This window comes from Saccopteryx leptura, chromosome 1 (assembly GCF_036850995.1).
Source record: "Saccopteryx leptura isolate mSacLep1 chromosome 1, mSacLep1_pri_phased_curated, whole genome shotgun sequence".
In the NCBI taxonomy this organism is placed as follows: Eukaryota; Metazoa; Chordata; class Mammalia; order Chiroptera; family Emballonuridae; genus Saccopteryx; species Saccopteryx leptura.
Window position 1 is genome coordinate 55,354,531 of NC_089503.1, and position 22,896 is coordinate 55,377,426.

A 22,896-nucleotide genomic window follows, 5' to 3' on the forward strand; every position below is an offset into this window, starting at 1 on the left:
ATGTCTAACAACAACTAAAAATTCTATATTATTTACTTATGGTCCAGGAATTATTATATGTATTATATGTACTAATACATTTAATCATCAAAACAATCCATTAGCGTGGATACTATTAGCATCCCCATTTCAAGTTGATGCCATGATTTGACAAAGAGTACACAGCTGATAAGTGGAAACTGGCATCCTAAATCAGACTGATTCCAAAACTTCTGCACTAGATTTCATATTGGGAAGCATGTCACAGTGGGTTTTAGAAAGCTAGCCCGGGTCATAACTGTGCTGAATCAGTTAAGTAATTGGTTAAAGATACAACAAATTTTAGTAAGTTAGGGGCTCCATAGGAGCAAAAAGCCAAGTTGAAGCTTAGGTTACTCCTGAAGTAAAACTGGAAGAGGGGTAGGCAGCTCTGCCTTGGTAGAAGTAAAGCTTTGAAGACTGTCTGACTCTTTCCTAACTGCTGAGTAAGGTCCAGGATATGTTTAGTTTTGGTTATAATTTTGCCATGAGGCACTAAATAATAAAACTAAATTTAGGCAGAATGCACCAGTGAAAGCATACATTTGAACTCATCCATTAAGCCAGTGTCTCTCTCCTAATGCACTAACACATCAAAAATTTTATTTTTTATTTTAACTTCAAAAATCTCTGTTAAGAATGCATTTGTAGCCTGACCTGTGGTGGCATAGTGGATAAAGCATTGACCTGGAACTCTAAAGTCACTGGTTTGAAATCCTGGGCTTGCCTGGTCAAAGCATATTATAGGAGTTGATGCTTCCTGCTCCTCCCCATTCTCTCTCTTTCTCTCTCTCTCCCTGCCTCTCTCTCTCCTCTCTAAAAATGGAATAAATAAAGTCTTAAAAAAATGCATTTGTAGAAAACAATTTGACTTTGGGTGATGGGCACACAACATAATCAGCTTTTCAAATGCTATAGAAATATTCACCTGAAAACTATGTACCCTTATTGATCAATGCCATCCCATTAAATTTCATTTTCTAAATAAAATTCTAAAAGAGAATGGTTTATTCCAGTGAACAATGAAATAACAAAAACTCAGTTAAGAGTTAAGAGAGTTTGCCTATGTATGGCAGAGCTTCTCTTCCACCTGAAACACATTGAGACTTGAGAGACTGTTCGCTGCCCGGTTCCAAGAGGGCTTTATCCTGGATCACTCACTGCAGAGAGAGGTGACAGTGTTTGCAAAGTTTGAGAGGGAAATGGCTGGAGACATGAAGTCTGTGCCCAAGAGATAAGACTTCAGATCCTGGGAGGGGCTAAAAGTTTGGGCCTGTTGTCTCATGGTTCAGATAGCCCCTCACCGTAGCCCTCCCAACCCTGCAGGCACAGGAACTCCAGTGGGTTAATCACTGATAAAAAATTATTTTCCTGAATTTAAAATTTTATCCCAGAAATGTTGGGTCCCAGAAGAACACCTTAATTTCTCTTGTTTTAGCATCCTACCCACAGAGAGAGCTTCCCTGGGGCTCCTTTTCTGATCCCTATTCCTGTCTCCCTGGCTCTCCCTCCTTTGTCATCTACATTTCCTACACTCAGTTTCCTTCCCACTATTCCACTGACCTTTAACTTGTTTATCTAAGGCTTATTCTGTCCTCTTCACTCACTATTTTCTATCTTGACCACTTGGACTGACCTCTAAATTACCTAATCTTTAGCAGAAAGTTTGACAAGCACAGCTCTTATGTACTTTTGTGTAACCACATGAACCACAAACACGCTGATTGCCTGGCTTCTTCACAGATAGTTGATTGATTCTGTCTCCTCTAACTAGTTCCTAGCAGAACTTCAACTCTGTGATGCCCAGTGCTGGTAATAACGCTAGGTCTTTTCTCTACAGTTCACAGTCATGCGTGTATGGCCACAGTCAGAGCCCTCAAAGCCCCAGAGAGGCAAGCAAAGGCCCTGTAAGAATGGTTAAGGATATAAAGTTCATCCTGACCATAAGCCAGTATGTATTGAGAATCTATAATGTTCTAGAGCAGGGGTCTCCAAACTATGGCCCGCGGGCCGCATGCAGCCCCCTGAGGCCATTTATCCGGCCCCCGCCGCACTTCTGGAAGGGGCACCTCTTTCATTGGTGGTCAGTGAGAGGAGCATAGTTCCCATTGAAATATTGGTCAGTTTGTTGATTTAAATTTACTTGTTCTTTATTTTAAATATTGTATTTGTTCCCATTTTGTTTTTTTACTTTAAAATAAGATATGTGCAGTGTGTATAGGGATTTGTTCATAGTTTTTTTTATAGTCCGGCCCTCCAACGGTCTGAGTGACAGTGAACTGGCCCCCTGTGTAAAAAGTTTGGGGACCCCTGTTCTAGAGAATATCAATTTCAGTGGAGATGTTGCCTAGACCATAAAAACTTCCCTTTATTTCATTTTTTTATTCTTTTCTTTAAAGAATTTATTTATTCATTTTTTTAGAGAGGAGTAAGAGTGAGAGAGAGAGAGAGAGAGAGAGAGAGAGAAGGGGATGGAGAAACAGGAAGCATCAACTCCTATATGTGCCTTGACCAGGCAAGCCCAGGGTTTTGAACCAGCGACCTCTGAGGTCCATGTTGACACTTTATCCACTGCACCACCACAGGTCAGGCCAATAACTGTCCTTTAAAGTCATATCTAAATTTTAAAAAAATATTGTATAGTTTAAATGTATCAGATTGTATCAAATGCAATTAGGTGTGATTTATTACAATGTTAAGTCTCATCATGCCTTGGTGTACCTGGAATGGCAGCAAACCCACAGCAGATTCACACCCAGCTCCATGTCAGGGCAGCAAGATGACATATGTATCTCATTAACATTTTAAAAATATGCTTTATAAAAATACTTTGTTATGGAAGTAAAATCATATCCACTCCTGTGACAGGTCAGAATACATTGGGCTGTTTGTTAGTCTATCTCTAAGTGCATCTCAACACATTATGTTCTACCACATAACTGATCAGGCATCTGCAAACTACAGCCCACAGGGTGCATGTGACCCCCTGAGGTCATTTATCCAGCCCCTTGCCGCACTTCCAGAAGGGGCATCTCTTTCATTGGTGGTCAGTGAGAGGAGCACTGTATGTGGCGGCCCTCAAACAGTCTGAGGGACAGTGAACTGGCCCCCTGTGTAAAAAGTTTGGGGACCCCTGGATTACATATTGCCGGGTTGGAACCATGCTTTGTCTATGACATCACTCTATACACTAACCCATGGTTTCCTACTGGCAAACACTGAGACTCTCATAACACTGATCTCAAGGTGGTGGACTTGTTCTCAAGTGACCACCAGTCATGCGGGTTCACTAGATACTTTCATGGAATTATGATATAATAAAAACTTTAATGTCTGGCCCAGTTCATGGCCTTAGTGGTCTGTATAGCCACAGAATACCTCACTAGACAAAAAAGAAATGTTCTTTGGCAGCTAAAATAATACCACAGCTTGAATTCAAGATTATTATCATTATTAACGCACTTGGTTTTATTGAGTGTGTCTTATTTGCCCCACGCTGAGTGGCCTGCTGTGGGAAGGTCAGCAGCAGCAGCAACAGTCTAAGACACCCTTTTGTAGTCTCCTGTCTTATATTTTCTCTCTCTCTCTCTCTCTCTCTCTCTCTCTCTCTTTCTTGGGTATCTATCAACTGTTAAGAAAACATGGAGATCACAATGATTGAAAATCATTCAGTAAAAATCAATATATCATATAACCACAGTAAGATGATAATTCACCAATAGAAAATTAGTAAACCTAAAAAAAAAGATGTCCCTTGAATTTAGCTCCATATACTCAGAATATGTGCTCAGAAAGGAATGGGTAGAATCTGTACACAAGAAGCACTGGTTATTTACTTTGGGGAGTTTCATGTCACACAGTGGTGGGCAAATAGCTTGAAGAATGCCCCAGAGAATCTCTCTCCCTCTCTCCATATATATGCTTGAATAAGAATAATAGATACAAGAACATCATCTACTCTCAGTTTATTATATTAGCAAACCAGACCTAGCAACAGATTAAAAAGGTCAGGCTGCATGATGAAGTAGGATTTATTTCAAGGAAGTAAGGTTGGTGCAGTATCTGCAAATCAGTAAATATGATACACCACATAAACAAAATGAAGCATAAAAATAATATAAACATGCTAATAGATTCAGGAAAAGCATTTGAGAAAATGCAGCACCCATTTATGATTAAGAAAACTCTCAGCAAAGTGGAAATAGAGGGAACATACCCAACATAATAAAGGCCAGATATGATAAACCCACAGCCAACATCATACACAATGGGCAAAAAACTAAGAGCATTTCCTTTAAGATTGGGAATGAGGCAGCAATGTCTGCTTTCACCACTCTTATTCAACATAGTTCTGGAAGTCCTAAGCACAGCAATCAATCAAGAAGAAGAAATAAAAAGCACCAAAATTGGAAAAGAAGAAGGAAAACTCTAACTGTTTGCAGATGACATGATACTGTACATGGATAACCCTAAAGATTCCACCAAAAAACTACTAGTACTCATAAATTATTCAGTAAAGTAGGAGGTACAAAATAAATATCTAGAAATTGCATTTTTATACATTGATAATGAACTATCAGAAAAGGAAACTAAGAAAACAATCCCATTTATAATTGAATAAAAAAATACCTAGGAATAAATTTAACCAAGGATATAAAAGACCTCTACTTGGAAAATTAAAAGACAGTGAAAAAATAAATTAAAGATACAAATAAGTGGAAGTGTATACTCTGTTCAAGGATAGAATAAATTAACATCATTAAAATGTCCAAATTACCCAAAGCAATCTATAGATTTGATGCAATTTCTATCAAGATACCAATGACATATTTCACAGAAATAGAACAAATATTCCAAAACTGTACTGTATATGGAACCATAAAAGATCCTTAATAGCAGCAGCAATATTGAGAAAAAAGAACAAGGTTGGAGAAATCATGCTACCTGATATCAAACTATCCTACAAGGCCATAGTAATCAAAGCAGCATGATACTGACATAAAACAGATATATAGATCAACAGAACAGAATAAGAAAACCCAGAAATAAAACTATACCTTTATAGTCACTTAATATTTGACAAAGGAGGCAAGAATATACAGTGCAGTAAAGAGTGTTTATTCAATAAATGGTGTTGGAATAAATAGACAGATACATGTAAAAAAATAAAAGTAGACCACCCTCTTACACCATGCACAAGAATAAACTCAAAATAGATTAAAGATTTAGCCATAAGGTTCAAAAGCATAAAAATTCTAGAAGAAAACATAAGAAGTAAAATCTCAGACATGTCTTATAACAATATTTTTGCTGATTTATCTCCCAGGCAAAGAAAACAAAAGAAAAAATAAACAAGACTACATCAAACTAAAATTTATAAAGAAATTATACAACTCAATACCCCCCAAAATACCATTCCAATTAAAAATGGGCAAAGAATCTGAATAAACATTTCTTTAATAAATAATATTTATTAAGCTTCTACTTGATTCATTGCATTGTGCTTAGAGCTGACTGATAGGAAATTATAAGTGACAGACTTGAAAGAAGAAATATCAAGTGCCACAAGTATTTCTAAACAGAAATAGGTCTCAGTCTCAGGGGTCTGTCATACACATGGCATGTTACAAAGCTGGCATACTACAGAGCATTTGCCATTATTCCACATTTGCACATTTGGCATCTGCCAGGACCAGAGCCCAGCTCAGCAATGGGTGTGCATGAAAGGAAGGCGCTGCAGGACTTAAGAAAAAACACGTACAAAACACAACATACAGAAAAAGATGGGTACAGGGGACTCCCAGCCTGTAGGACTGAGAGCCCAGATCACTGCAGCCTCATCGTATTTATTGGTCTCTTTACTCATTAAGCAAATTAGCTGAGCCTAGGTTCAGTTGGAGAGATGGGTAATTAACTAATGTCTTTCAGGTATGTAAGGAAAAGGCCATAGGGATCAACTGTTTTCCTAAACAATCTTACCAGTGCTTGCAAGGGCAGCGTTCTGCCCTGGCAGCACTTGGCATTCTAAAGTCCACACAAAAGACTTGTCTCAGGACCGTAGTCTAATTCCCAGCCATTTCCCCACAGACATCCTTTCATCTTACCCAAGATCCCAGAGGTTTTGTAAGTTCTTCCGCTTTTTTCTGGCCAAAAGAAAGGGAATGTGCAGAGGCCAGTAAATCATATATGTCTGGGCAGAACCAAGAGCACTGATCTTGTCAATCGTTAGAGAAATGAATCACCTTTGGGTGGCTCACACAAGGCTTATTGAACCTTGGCAATTTTATTCTTTTCTCTTTCTGTATTGAATCTATAACTACCTACTGCCATCATGGAGAATGGAATCTTATCTGGCCCAGAAGTTCTCCTCACCTGATAAGGAACAAACCCATCCCTATAGCTTACTGTGAATCTTTTCTCAAACCCAGGCCTTTTTCTACCCCCAGCATGAGAGTCTACTCCTTATTTTCCTTTCCCACATAATTGCACACACAGAGCCTATTCTTTATTACTTCTGTGTTTTGCACTCATGAGAAATAACAAGCTTTGTTCACACATACAGTTTCATTCTAAATTAATTTTTTTTTCAGGCTAAGATTATACATAATTTATTTTTGTTCTAATTTGTTCTTTTAATTTTATTCTTCAATTACAGTTCACATTCAACTATATTTTTCAATTACAGTTTGCATTGTATTAGTCTCAGGTGTACAGCATAGGGTTTAGACAATCATATGTTTTACAAAGTGTTCCCTCCTATATTTCCAGTACCCATCTAGCACCATACATAGTTATTATAATAGTATTGATTACATTGTCTGAGCTATACTTTATGACCCTGTGACAATTTTGTAACTATCAATTTGTACTAATTATATATAATTTCTTAGTAGCATCTTCTCATCAAGATTCATAGAAAAACTTCTTTCTCAGTATTAGAAGTTAATTTACTTATTCATTTTAATTTTCTTACTATGTAAAAATTGACCATTAATGTTTTAGATGTACAGTTGTCTTATATGTGCATTAGGCCCACTAGTAATCATTTGAAAATTAGCTCAGACAAGCTCTCTGCTTCACTGATCACTATGTTCTAGGTATGACACTAGTTTCATAGAAGGTATAAAACAGTTAAAAGTCACTGTGTGCAGGAATTCCAGTCAAAATTTAACAATACAAAAAAACATCAGCCAGAAATGAGGTCTGTCAAATTTCTTGGGCCAAGGCACAGAACTCAGTCATACCACAAATGCTATTAGCAGAAGGAGCATATCTGACTACACAATGAACACCAACTAGGTGTATGCTAAGCACCTTGCACTGTTTACACAGCTTGCTATATTTTATCCTTATGCAAAAAAAGGAAATGGCATAAGAAGCAGTTGTATCTCAAAGACATTTTTTTCTGATGTTTGCCCACTTATTTTAATGTGTTTTTGAAGCTATTTTAGTCAAATTATCATGTTTATACTCTCTTAGTCTTTTCCCAGACAGGAGGAAGTAAATATCATGTTCTTGATGGGGGCCGAAAGAATAATTAGAGTATACTACTGCGGATCTGCTTAGCTTTAATGCTGTAGATGACAGGGTTCATTAAAGAAGAGGAAAGGAAATATATGTAGCTCATTATGATGTGTACAAGGTGGGGAACATTCTTCCCTAATTGGTGGATAAATGTCAAACCAAATACATTGACATAAAAGAGCAAGATGCAGCATATGTGAAAACATGACTGTTAAGGACCTTGGACCTCTCTTCTCCAGAAGCAATACTCTTGAAAACCTTAAGAATCAAAATTTAAGAGCAAAAAATTATCAGGGAGTCCAGGAAGACCACTGATTTTCTTCTAATTAAACCTTTATACGTATATCTTTCAGACCTCCTTTTTAGTAAATGACTTCACCATTCACTCCTTTGCTCAAACCAGTTATCCAAAGTCAATCTCATATAGTACTTTACTCATTTCTATTTCCAATATATCAATAAGCCTGATGTTTTTGAGGCATTATTTCAAAATACAGACTTTACTGTTTAAGTTTTCTTCATTTCCACTGCTGCTCTCCAAATCACTATCACTCCTCACTGGGAGTATTGCAACAACTTTCTAACTACTTCCCTTTGTTTTGTCTTGCTTGATTACTCACTCTGTATATAGCAGTCCGAGTGATAATTTAAAAATGCATATCAGAATGTCATCATTCTCTCCTTCAATGTGACTTTTAAACTCTTCAATGCCTTCTCATCATGTTTTTAGTAAAAACATACTTCCTCGTTGGGCCTCTGAGACCACTACCTGTGTCTCTGACATCAATTACTGTCCTACTGTCTGCTCACCAAGCTCCAGTCATGCTATTTTTCTCTCCCAATGGAACATCCTTTTTCTATGTCTTCATATGTTCAGTTCTTCCTTGTTATTCAGGTTTCAGGTCAAATGTCAACTCCTCGGAGATGTGGTCCCAGATCATCCAAACGGCCATACTAAACTGTATGCAATACCACCTCAATCAATCTCCATTCAATGGTGTTGTTTTACTGTAACATTACACTTTATTTATCTAATGTTTCTTATTTATTTTCTAACTTAATTTATAGCCTATAAAATCAATGACTTTGTCTTATTTAATTTCAGTGCTTAAAATGTCATGCCTATTACAGTGCACAAAAATATTGAATAAATTAATATATACATATGTTTATATACATGTATATGTATGTATTGGGATATATGTACATTTATATATGCATAATAGAAGTATATGTAGTGTGTGTTTGTATGTGTATACATATACATCATATGTTAGGTGCTTTACTAGGTATTGATAAAGGCAAATACAACATGGTATCTATATGCAAGAAGTCCATAATCTAGTGGCGGAAGATTCGTTAAAACCTTTTTCAATTATTCCCTCCAAGTAACAACAGAACCCTCATTTAGTATTGGATAGAACAGATTCTGAAATCTATGGCTGGATATTTAAAAAAGGAGATTAAAAAGATTGTTATTTAAATACAAATGGAACACTTGAAAGAAAAAAATTGTCCTAGGGAGTTACTGTAGTGGTCTAGAGAAAAATAATGGGGGATAAGAAAGAAACTCTGTAAAAATAAGAGAAGATAAATTTTTCAAATTGAAGGAGAAACTCTATTATAAGGCATGTCCTTGGTTGTCTTAAGCCTTCATTTCAGCCCAAATGTCTAAGATCATTTGATTTCTGATCTTTGGGGGTTATTGTGAGTAGTAAGTAGTTCTGCCATGTCCAAGAAGAGGCTAGTAAACCCAATGCAAACATTTGTTTTGTTTCCCCATCACTGATCTATGAAATTGGAAAACAAAATGTCTCGTTTTCATACCTAGCTTCTCCTTAGCAATCGTAGTAGCAACTCAGCTTCTTTTCCCACACTTTCTATTTAGACTCATGAATCTTTTGTTGAGAATCCAGAGAAATTGTGCATATGTAGAATAGTGTGGCTTAGGAATCATTACTGTCAATTCAATTATAGCTTTGGTCAGTAGATTGGAATAGGGGAAGGGTTGGATTCACTGAAATCTTCCATGTATGAATTCTTCTGCGAAGTCTGCATAATCAATGGGATTGATTTCTAAGTTGTAATGTGCATCAACATTTTCTGTTAAAATGCAGATGACCATATCAAACTCCCAGAATTTAATTACACAGGGGATGGTCCCTGAAATATGCAGTAACTAAAACAAAAAAAAATACAGTCTGTTCTAACAATATGTTTTGAGAAGCCATGTCTTATATTGTTATTATTATTACTTTTAACTAATTATTCTGAGACAAGATAGTTGGAGTGCTACCTTAAATGTAAAGATATAATTCTGTGGTAACTGAGGAAAAAAGAACATTTCTTCTGGATACCCCAACATGTGGACCACCAGCAGCTCCAGTTTCTTTCTCTTGACTGGTTTTCCTGGATCGGAGGCCATTCACCACTGGATTTTCATGCCTTTCATTTTTATCTATCTCTGTCTTTTTTGGCAATGGCACTTTCCTTCTTCTCATTAAGAAACACCACAATCTTCATGAGCCTATGTGTTATTTCCTGTCTACGCTAGCAACTACAGACCTAATGCTGACCTTAACCACAATGCCCACCATGCTGAAAGTCCTCTGGTTGGACCACAGGGAGATCAGAAATGTAGCTTGTTTTTCTCAAGCCTATTTTATATACTCACTTTCCTTTGTGGAGCCTGATGTTCTGTTTGTTGTGGCCTATGATCATTATGTTGTCATTTGTAGCTGTCTGAGATATACCTCTATACTCACTCATACTCCAGTGGAGAAAATTGGACTAGGAGTTCTGATGAGGGATTTGTATCAGTTGTCCCCCCAATTTTACTACTCTATTTTTTTCATATTGTCATTCCTTTGCTCCTTCTCACGCATTCTTCCTTCATCTGGATGTCATCAAACAGGCCTATGCTGACATCACTTTCAATTGACTATTTCCAGTTGTGCTCGTAGTTCTCATATTTGAGCTGGACTCTCTGATTATCTTCATCTCTTGTGTGTCGATCCTCAAGAGTGTCCTGAGCATTGACTCCAGAGAGTAGAAGGCCATGGCCCTCAACATTTGTGTCTCCTATATCCGCTGTGTCCTAGTTTTCTACAACTCAATGATTAGATTGTCTCTAATTCATCTTCATCAATTTGGGAAGAAGGTGCCACTTGTCATCACCTTATTATGAACTATGTCTATCTTTATTTCCTCCTCTAATGAGTCCTATAATGTATAGTGTCAAGAACAAGCAGATCTGGAGGGGCATTCTTTACCTTTTCACTGTCTATAGAGTTAGAGCCTGATCTCTGACCATCATAACCCCTCACACAAGCTATGAGAATTCAGGTTTGTCGCAGGGGAACAAATAAGTTTTATACTAACTGCCCTTGATCATAGATAGGTAGATGATAGATAGATAGATGATGATAGGTGATAGATAGATGATAGATAGATAGATAGATAGATAGATAGATAGATAGATAGATAGATAGATAGATAAATAGATAGATGATAGATAGATGATAGATATGTAAATAATTGCTCAAGGAAAGCTACAAATTGTTTTAAGGTACCTCTTTAAGTCCAGGTCTTTGACCTAATGTAGTTTTGTTTAATAATAAAAAAAATTGTATAATAAATATTTCAGCCTTTTTGCCACTCAATTTTTGTGATAATGCTACTTTAGGTGTTTATAGGTATGTCTGTATATGACATAACATGTATTTCTTTGAAGTTGGAAAGGTGGCATATAGGAACAGATTTACAAAAACATAAAATTATGAGTAAGTTTGAGGAAAATGGAGAAAATATGGTGTGTTTATTCTTAATACAATCTTTAACTCTCACAAATCTCCCCCCACCCCATAAATATCCATACAACCTGTGGCGACCTCTATCTTTAATCACTGAAGCTCAGGAATTTCCTTGAAAACAAGTACAAATATTCCCTTAAAAAATGTTGTAAGTACTTATCATCACAACCATCTCATTTGTTTCTTCCCCTTCCATAAATAATTATGACTTTAAAATTGTGAGTTAATTTATTTCCCAAGGCAAAACCTACTAATGAAAAAAAAATTTTTTTTGATACATGGAACCATGAATAAAAAGAAGAAATAGACATAGTCAGTGCCCCCTTTTATCTTTGTCCTCATTACTATCTTACTGTGCCATCTGATATTGGTGCCATCTCCAGAGCATCTACAGGGTCTAATTACTCTGTCTGAGTGGATGAGGTAGTCTCCTCTTCATCCTTTTGTTATAAACAAAGCCTAAGGGACTGATGAAGTAGGTTTTCATATATTTAAAAAAAATAGTCACTTTCTATATGTATCTTGACTTCATTTTATAAAGAGTGAGTGTCCAAAGGAATAAAATAATATTATTTTATATTGATGAAATTTTCTGATGAGTTAGGAAGAGTGTTATGATTCAAGGTAAAATATCCTCAAAAAATGGTCCATGTTTTTATTACATCTACATCAGCGCATGGACAGAACCATGTGAGCCAGAAGATGGAACTATATAGATGTTTTGATGTTACTGGTCCTTAGTCCAAATCACTTTAAAGAACTGTATACCTATCCCTTGCTCCTGTGAGTGTTGGCTGCTCATTGCTCACATTTGCAGCTTTCAAGTTATTTATTCTCAACCCAATTGGAATTTCCTCACCAAGATTATTACCCATAGCCCCAAGGAAGAAAGCTATAGACATACACACTGACCATCTTGCCTTTTGAAGTTCAGCTACAGATTGGACTATGTTTTTGCTTATCTCTGTCTCTGTCTCCCATCTTTTTCTCTTTCTCTCTCTTTTGAGAGCATTCATTAATAAATTATGTGCATCTAAATTCATGTTTCAGGCTTTACTTATAGGGGGTCTAACATAAGAAACTTGCAATTCTCATTTCTTTCATAATTTATTAATAAATTTAATTGTGAAAAACTAAAGTCATAAATAGAGATTATTAGTTTATTCATTTTTTAAATATTATTTTTCTTCTGTGAAATCCAAGTAATACAGTCTGAATACTACATATTGAATAAGACTATGTGGTAAGTTATGTCCTGTTTTCAATTGTCTATGACATCAAACATGTTCCTCAGCATCTACTCTACCCACAACTTATTATATTCATAGTAACATCATGAGGTTGGCATTCTTGTCACTAATTTATACGTGGGAAATCTGAAGGTAAAAAGGTTAAATAGCTCATCCAAAGACTTAGAGCAGTGGTAGTCAACCTGGTCCCTACTGCCCACTAGTGGGCATTTCAGCTTTCATGGTGGGCGGTAGCAGAGCAACTAAAGTATAAATAAAAAGATAGATTTAACTATGGTAAGTTGGTTTTTTTAATTTTTTAATTAATTATTTTTTATTTATTCATTTAGAGAGAGGGGACTGAGAGAGAGAGAAAGAGAAGGGGGGAGGATCAGAAAGTATCAACTCCCATATGTGCCTTGACCAGGGAAGCCCAGGGTTTTGAACCGGCAACCTCAGCATCCCAGGTTGATGCTTTAACCAGTGTGCCACCGCAGGTCAGGCTAGTAAGTTGTTTTATAAAGATTTATTCTGCCAAACTTAGTGAAAATCCGACGTAAAAGTTCTTGGTAAGCAATTATTATTATATGCTTTAACTTGCTATAACTCTGCTTTATAAATTTTATAAAGTAAAGTTACTTCCCTACTTCATAAATCACCATTACTATGGAACCAGTGGGTGGTTAGAAAATTTTACTACTAACAGAGATACAAAAGTGGGTGGTAGGTATAAAAAGGTTGACTACCCCTGACTTAAAGTTTATAAGCAACAGAGCAGTGACTCCAATTCATATCTTGTAATTCTAAGGAGAGTATAAATAGTGCTCCACTGAAATAGTCTATCTTTAGAGGACTGTATATTTTGCCCTGCACTCCATTATGCTTATGGAAGCAGCACCTACTCCCTTCTTTCAGGAATTTCTCCTTTTTCTACTCCAGCAATGTTGTTCCTCATAGGAGCATAACTTTTCTATTATATTTCCAAAACACTACTCCTTACCAAGTAAAGCCAGTCAGAGTATTTTTCAGGACTTTTCAAAACAATATCATGAAAAACAGTTATGATTTCATTGTGGTAGAATTAGTACAATGAAATTCTCAGAATTGTTAACAGTGAAGTTTTCCATCAATGAGTGATATCAGCCTATAATAAACAGTTGAGTAAGTTATAAATAAGGAAATAAAAAGTCCCCAAGAATCATCAAGTCCTTGGTTTCATGTTTTCCTGAGGCTCAATGGCAAGGAGTGTAATTCAACTTTCTCTCTGAGTCCACAGCTTAATAAAATCGTCCCTTGTTGTTTTGTTACGTTTTGATGTTTTGGTCAAACTGCTTAAGTTGTTTTTCAGTCACTTATAACCAAAATACTACTAGTAATTACAGCACCTTAGTTACAGATATGTGAATCTGTTCCAGCTAATATTTAAAAACTGAAAAGTACTATTAGATAGAAAGCTTCCTATTTCCTTTAAATCCAGAAAATGAAAACTAAAATATGGCAGAAAAATAAGTCTTGTTGATTATTTGGTCAATGATTTATGAAGTGATAGCCCTTGTTTAAGAAATTCATTTCTTATTTCAGAATAATTAAAGAAATAATTTCATTGAGAAAAAGTTGTAGGGTGAAACTAGAAACAAGATTACTGGAAAAAGGTTAAAGGAGAACTTCAATTTATCTACACAGAAGAAGTAGAAATAGTTGAAATCCACCTAGCCATTTATTTCTTTTCAAAATCCATTTACTCAATTAACACAAGCACATAATTTTCTTGGGTATTATGATACTAGCATCACAAAATTTAGTTTCTATAGTACTCATCTAGGTCTTCTTATAGAAAAAAAGCTATGTAGTATTAGCAACCTTTTTGCAACAGATTCTTCCAAGAAACTTTACAAATAAGTTTTGTATATATGAGCAGTGTGAATTTCAGAGTGGTCCACTCAACCAACATACCGACATATAAGTGACTCTCTTTCCTAAAGGACAATCATTTATTTTTTTTATAATTAAGGAAAAAAAAAATGCATGGAGACAAAGCTCAGAAAAAAAAGTCCTGCCTGACCAGACAGTGGCTCAGTGGATACAGTGTTGGACCGGGACATGGAGGATCCAGGTTTGAAACCCCGATGTCACGGGCTCATCTGGTTTGAGAAAGACTCATAAGGTTGAGCCCAAGGTCTCTGGCGTGAGCAAGAGGTTATTCAGTCTGCTGTAGCCCCCCCCCCCATAAAGGGACACATGAGAAAGCAATCATTGAACAACTAAGGTGCCGCAACAAAGAATTGATGCTTCTCATCTGTCTCCCTTCCTGTCTTTCAGTCCCTATCTGTCCCTCTCTCTGTCTCTGTCACAAAAAAAAGAAAAGAAAAGGAAAGAAAAGAAAAGAAAAAAGAAAAGAAAAGAAAAAGTCCCTACAAGCTGTATCTCTGCCAGAATATGAATATACCCCTTCTTCTCAACTACAAATTATTACAGAACTTTATGGGTAAGAACACCTTCATCGACTAGCCTTACTACAGATATATAAACTGAAAAAAAGATTTTTTTACTTAACTTCATTGTTTTAGCAGCAAGAAGTATAAACTTTGGGTAAGGCTGTGACAGACAAAAAGTGCACTGTTTGAATTTATTAGCAATTGAACTCATTTGTGAGAAAATATCATTTTAAGAATATATATGTCAAGTATTGTAGTGAGTGATCTCATTTGAAACCAAGGAAAGGTAAGTGTCAGGAAATGCTCAAGCTTCATTTAAGTTTAGTGAGTTTACTTGCTCCAGAATTCAGGAATAACAAAATTAAATGTAGTTAGGAGGTCTTCTTTTTGAAGTGAGGAACCAAAGGGACAAAAATGATTTAACAGCATAACTTTATCTCTTAGATGAAGCTACAGTTCTATTTTCTGTCTGCAATAAAAATATGGGATATAGGACATAGCACTGGAGGTTTCACCTCCTTCCCCCAAAGAGGTCAGGAAAAGATATCTCAGAAACCTAATTATCTAGAGCCACAAGAACCCTGGGGAACCATTTTTTTTTCTGTACACATAGCTTTACCATTTACTGTTGGCAGCCTTCAAATATAACATTTGCACCAGGTTCTACATCAAGATCCAGCAATTACTTCTCTTAATTCCTGATGTTCCAGTTAAGATTCTGGTCACATAAAAGATTGGAATGTAAATAAAAAGAGAGGAAAATAAAGGTGGCTTCTCTTCTTGGACCCTTTTTCTTGGATGTTACAAGAAGGTAAATAGGATACTGAGGAAAGCTATTATTTGACCCTATGGTTTCTGTATAGTGTAACAGATTGCAATATATAAGCTTAACTCCCTAGAAAATACTGACTTTCAGAGATAAGCAATGATTTTCTTTTTGTCATGGGTGTTTACTTAAATAATCAAGAGAACCAAGCTGCTATGAAATGTCCTTGTTAGCTCAGAACTATCAAGAATATTTTTGCTACAAGAGAAATATTTTTTAGAAGAGGCAGGAAGGGGAAAAGAGATTAATGTTGAGAGTGAATGTGCCAGGCAGGACCATCATGACACATGTGGGATTCTATATTGCATTTTTATTCCTCTGGGTCCTGTCCTTATATTCAGCATCCTTCCTCTCACATCTTTGTATGTGACCTGTGTGTTAGGTCTTTCTTCTTCTTTTCACCTTTAGTGATTTGACTAATAGTTATAGAACAAAATTGTGTGTGTATGTTCTTTCTTAAGCTTATCCTTAAGAATTTCTGTTCCATTAAAGCTTGGAAACGATAATTGTATCAAAACTCCAGTGGGTAAGACAAAGTCAGGACTGATTAATCAATCATATTCACAACTGGAGAAATATTGGAGACCAGAGAGCCTGATGGTAGCACATATACAGGTAGTTTGTGAGTTACTGGTGACTTAACTGGACATTTGTGAAAAGACAATGTATAGACCAGACAGCTTACACATAAGCCAATTCCAGTGTAAGTATTATTGATAGTCAGTGCCATTATATAAATTATTTTAACCATCACCAAACCAGTCAAGGAGTGCATCAGCATGTTGATAATAAAATAACTAAAATTTTATAAATAATCTCATGATCTGTATGTCAAAATCTATCATTTCTTCCAGGAAAATTGATGTTTAATATAGCAGTTATACAATAAGCAATGCTAGTGTTGAATTGGGAATAGATCCATGTTTGAATTAGAATGGGTTAATTGGAAATTCTAGGTCTGAGAGGCTGAATGGAAATGTGAAAGAAAGAACATTTTGTCTTAAGTTTTGTGTTGAAGCTCAGGTGATACAGGAAAGACATCTGAGCTTTGTTTAGAATAAAAAGGCTAAAGTGAAGGATAAGAGTGTAATAAACCCCAAAAAAGGGTCATAGCTATAAAGAAGAAGGAGCAGGAGAATGACAGGATGGAGATGACCACCAGCTGAAACTTATATACATGATCAAGAAGCAGAAATCATCAGAGATACCCAGCCAAGGTCACAAAAATTAGCTGAGTCATATATAAAAATGAAAAACAAATGTGTAATATCAAAGCCGTTGAAGCTGTATAGGGCTTTTCCATGTGGCAATTTTGTGGCAATATATAATTGACATAATCACCAACTTACCTACATAAAATATCTAAATATTAGTTTATTATTAGTAGTAAGATATTAATAATAGTAATATCAACTTCCTTAGTTTCCTACTGCTGTGCATAATTAACCATAAACTGTATTGTTTAAATCAACACTCATTTATAATAGCACAATTCTGTAGGTCAGCAGTTTAGTAAACTTGTCTGGGTTCTCTGCTTAGGATACCTTAAGGCCAAAATCAAGGGGATGGTTGCACTGGGGTCTTATACAAAGTGTCTAGAGAAAAATCTATTTCTTAACTCATATGTTGTTGGCAGAATAACGGTTCTTGCAGCTTTAAGTTTTGAATCCCTCTTGTAGAATATCATAGAATGGGAATCATAAAATATGGAGTCCTTTCACACTGGATTTTTTTACTTAGTAAGATGCACATAAGTTTACTTCATGCAGTTTCATGTCTTGATGGTTTATTTGTAATGCTGAATAATATTCCATTGTTTGCATGTAGCACAGTTCATTTATCCACTCATCTAATGAAGAATACCTTGTTTGTTTTCAAGTTTTGACAATTATGTGTAGACATAAATTTTCGACTCCTTTGGGTATACTAAAAAGCATAATTGTTACATTGTATATAAGAGCAAGTTCTGTTTTTATGAAGCCTCCAAACTGTATTTCAGAGTGAGTGTATCATTTTGCATTCCTGCCAGCAATGCATGAGAGTTCCTGTTGTTTCACATTCTCATCAATATTTGCTGTTGTCAATACACAGAATTTTGACCATTTTAATAAGTTTGTAAATATCTGCCTTTTTGCCACAATGTGCCCTGTGTTTAACACAAAACTATAAGATTTAAAGAAGCAAGAAATACCAGATGACTGAATAATAGAAAAAAATCTGATTGCCTTTAATTAAAACTTAAGAATTGAAAAAAAGTCACTTTCAAGTTTCTAAATTCTGCCTTCTGGACAGAAAAACAATACTTCTTTGAAGCAGAAAGTTGTGAACTCCATAAAGTTTAAAAATATAAAAAAGCCCAAAGAATTCAGCCCCCTCTTTGGGCTCCTTGAGAGGGGTGGTCCTATGGATTTTTATAGTCATTTCTCCACATAAAGTATTGCAATGTGACAGCCAACTCAAGTAAAGATGTATAAACTCAGAGAGAGCTTACTTTTGTTCCTTAAAAGATCATGAGGTTTGTACCCTTAGTACTCATTTTTATAGGTGCTATCAGTTCTTATTTATTAAATAGATGAACACATAATATGAATGGTGACTCCAAAATGAACGTACCAAATTCTATCCTATAATGTAAAACATATCTAGAATAGAGATGAGAAGAAACTAGAAGACAGGAGTAGAAATGGACAAAGCACCTTGGGTTTTAGTTGAAATAAGTAAGCATTATCAGAGAATTCTGATTCAGATAACCAGTGATTAGAAAACATTGGAATTAGAGGACTGGGATGAGAAATTTGTGAAGAAGGAATAAAAAATGAACACAATTTTGTAAAAGACTATGATTCTTATTTTTTAAATGATATGGTAAAAACAATTTTATAGTCTAGAATTATACTATCTAATACTGTGGACTGTGCTTATCTTGAGTATGGCTTTTTTTTTTTTTTTAGTGAAAACCAAATAATGGATTTTGAAGCATAATGAAATAACATGTAAAAATCTCATCCATGATTTTCATACTGATTACATTTGAAATGATAATAGTTTTAATATAGCAGATTGAATAAAATACATTATTAAAACTATTTGTCACTCTACCCTTCTTGCTTTTTTTAATGTGACTACTAAAAAATTTTAAAGCACGTGTGTGGTTTAAATTATATTTCTACTGGACAAAGCTTATTTAAAGAGACCTTACTTTTGTTTGCTTGTTTCAACACAGGGGTCCACCATGTGGTCCAACATCAGTGCTGCCCCTTTTCTACTGACTGGCTTTCCAGGTCTGGAGATATTTCACCCTTGGATTTCCACTGCCTTCTTTGTTATCTATATCTCCATACTCCTCGGCAATGGCACCCTCCTCTTCCTTATCAGAGAAGACCACACTCTTCATGAGCCAATGTACTACTTTCTGGCTATACTGGCAGCCACAGACCTTGGAGTGACTTTAACAACAATGCCCACTGTGCTTGGTGTTCTGTGGTTGGGTCACAGGGAGATCAGCCATGGAGCCTGCTACTTCCAGGCCTATGTAATCCATTCATTCTCAGTTGTGGAGTCTGGAGTCTTTCTTGTCATGGCCTATGATCGTTTTATCGCAATCTGCAATCCCCTGAGATATAACTCCATTCTCACCAATGCTAAAGTGGTAAAGATAGGTCTAGGGGTTCTAATGAGAGGCTTTATACTTATTGTGCCCATTATCATTACCCTTTCTAGATTCCCCTACTGCAGATCCCATGTCCTCTCCCATGCCTTCTGTTTGCACCAAGATGTGATCAAATTGGCATGCGCTGACATCACCTTCAATAGACTCTATCCTGTAGTCCTGATCTCATTAATTGGTTCTTGGATTCTTTGCTTATACTTATCTCTTACATCTTAATCTTTAAGACTGTTATGGGGATTGCTTCAGGTAAGGAGCTGTTTGCAGCTCTAAACACTTGTGTTTCCCATATTAGCTGTGTTCTGGTTTTTTATGTTACAGTTACTGGGCTAACCCTCATCCACCGATTTGGGAAATATGTGCCACATGTAGTTCATATTATCATGAGCTATGTCTACTTTCTCTTCCCCCCATTTACAAATCCAATAATTTATATTATTAAGACCAAGCAGATCCAGAAGGGTATCAAACGCCTTCTCTCTTTCCATAAAAACTGTGTCTGATTTATTTATTTAGGGAATTCTTCCCATTGAAAGTTGAGTTTCTTGGAAAAAAAATATGTGATGCCATTATGTCTTAGAATGAAAAGAACTCACATTCTTGTCATTTAAAAACATGGAGCCATTATTTGATCCTCAATATTTTTGCCTCATCTCATCACCAATGACATTGACCTTAGTTCTATTGCACTGCTTGGAGATTGAGTTGCTATTTTCTGTCATTCCCTACTCTCGAAAAATAACTTGTCATATTGGTTACCTGAGGCCAATAACATTTAAAATGATTGCAGGATCTGCACAAATATAAGAGACTGAGATAGCTTGATAGAGTTTCCAGCACTGTGTAGGAAACAATTCAACTATTTATTCTATACCTAACAATACATCTTAGGTGATGAAGGATTTTAGACAGCACCCTGATACTGCATGGCATTAAAGTGGATCACAAATTGATGAGAGTAAAGTATTCAGACCAAGAAAGAAATTGCTGCCACAACAATCAAAAGTGAACAAGAACAAGAATTTAACATGCCAATAGAGTTAGATGCTCACCAAAGATTAGTAAGAAGACATTGAGTTGATTGCCTGATGTCTTCCAAGTATTGCAATGGGACACCAAATCACCTAGAGTAAAATAAAGATCCATTTCTTTCACACCTGAGATTTTGTTTCATCATCTGCAATTCATAACCTCTGGATATACTTAATGAAAAAGTGATACAAGTCATAAAAATATTCTAATCATAACATCTATATTTTCTGGAGTGAGGGGCTGATAATAAATTGCTTCTAGAAAATATTATAACTTTATAGTTTTGAAACACAAAATATATTTAATTAAGGAAAGATAACTAAGGGCATCCCATGCATTTTATTTCTTATAGAAGTCGATATGGCCAATACCTGCACGTCAGCGATATATGAAGAAAAGCTATGTTTCACTAGTTTGTCAAAAGGTAAGAAGAGTGAGGGAAAATTTTGTATATTAAGCAAAATTATAGAAAATATTTTGGAAAATGAGATACCAATGTATTTGATCAACAATGAGTCCATGGATATATATTGTTTCTAATTTGAGAAGAATTGTGTGTTCCTATTAACAAGATCCCTGAAGTGATTTTCCATAATTTATAGCCAAGACTCTCTTGTAAAAAAAATTATTTTTCCCTTGAAAATAGTTATTTGCAAAATAATCTTTATACAATGCTAACTTAGATACCCTCCATTGTTGTCTGATCTAATTCTTAATTCACCTAGCTTTTTTTCATTTTAAGCTTTGCATTGATTTAATGAGAGACAAGACTGAATAAACCAACTGACATGTGTAGCCTAATCAGTTTAAATTTTTTTAAAGAAGCACAAATAACAAGAACTTTAAAGCATGAGAAAATGTACACTTAGAAACTGTCAGACAGCATGATTAAGTCTAACATAACACTTGTATCTAATTCAGTGAAACCTGGAGGAGAATACAAAGGCAAACTGTGAAATAGACAAGGTAATTCCAAATAATCATGAAAGAAGACTTGACTTGTATAAAGACTTGTCAAATTGGGCACCTGAAACCTGTATAATTATGTTAACTAGTGTCACCTCAATAAATTTTAATAGAAATGACTTTAAAAGATGTAATAGTCTTGGATCTTTATTTGTTTATTACCAAAATATGTAAGCAAAACCAAGAATAGAGCTACCATATGATCCAGCAATCTCTCTACTGGTTATCTACCCCAAAAAACTCAAAAACATTGCTATGTAAAGATACATGCAGCCCCATGTTTATCATAGCTTTATTCACAGTGGCCAAGATACGGAAATAACCAAAGTGTCTTTTAATAGATGATTGAATAAAGAAGATGTAATACATATATACAATGAAATACTGTGCAGCCATAAGAAATTATGATATGTTGTTGTCATTTATGACAACATTACAGTTGAGATCATTACACTGAGTGAAATAAGTAAATCAGAAAAAGCTAAGAACTATATGATTTCACACATAGTGTGATATGAAACTGAGACTCATGGACATAGATAAAGGTGAAGTGATTGCCACAGGGAAAGTGTTATGTGAGAGGAGCATGGAGTGAAGGAAAAATGAAGGACAAATATAAGATGACAGGAAACAATTAGACTTTGGTTGATCCATACACAACATAATCAGCAGTTTAAATGCTATAGAAATGTTTTCCTGAAACCTATGTACTCTTATGGATCAATGTCACCCTGTTAAATTTAATTTTCTAAATAAAATAAAAAAAGAAAGCATAAAAATCCTAGAAAAAATATAGGCTATGAAGTCCCAGACATGTAACATTATTTTTGCTGACATATCTCCTTGTGCAAGGGAAACAAATGAAAAAATAAACAAATAAGACTAAATTTTGTGAAACTAAAATATTTTCACAACAGAAGGAACCATTAACAAAACAAAAAGACAACACACTGAATAGGAGAACATATTTGCCAATGATGTATCTTATAAGGAGTTACTATCCAAAATTTATAAAGAACTAATACAAATCAATAACCAAAATAAAACAATACAATTAAAAAGAGGGCAAAGGATCTGAATAGATCTAATAAAAACATTTTATTAAGCTTCTACTCTACTCAAAGCATTGTGCTTAGAGCTAGCTGTCTAATAGGAAATTGAGTATGACAGACTTGAAAGAAGAAATTTCGAGTGTGACAGGTTTTTCTAAACAGGAACAGGTCTCAATCTCATTGGCCTGTCACACACATGGCATATTACATAGCTGGCATACTACAGAGCATTTTCTATTATTCCCCCTTTGCACATTTGGCATTCTTTCATCTTACCCAAGATCCCAGTGGTTTTGTAAAATCTTACACTTTTTTTTGTGGCCAAAGGGAAAAGA

General features: G+C 35.4%; 2 pseudogenes; both read left to right on the top strand.

Moving 5' to 3' along the window:
• The first annotated feature begins 9,905 nt into the window (after nt 1-9,905).
• On the top strand, nt 9,906-10,844 carry LOC136388825 (olfactory receptor 51B5-like; annotated as a pseudogene).
• An 8,232-nt stretch (nt 10,845-19,076) lies between these two features.
• LOC136388023 (olfactory receptor 51B2-like) lies at nt 19,077-20,014 on the top strand (annotated as a pseudogene).
• Nucleotides 20,015-22,896: the final 2,882 nt, after the last annotated feature.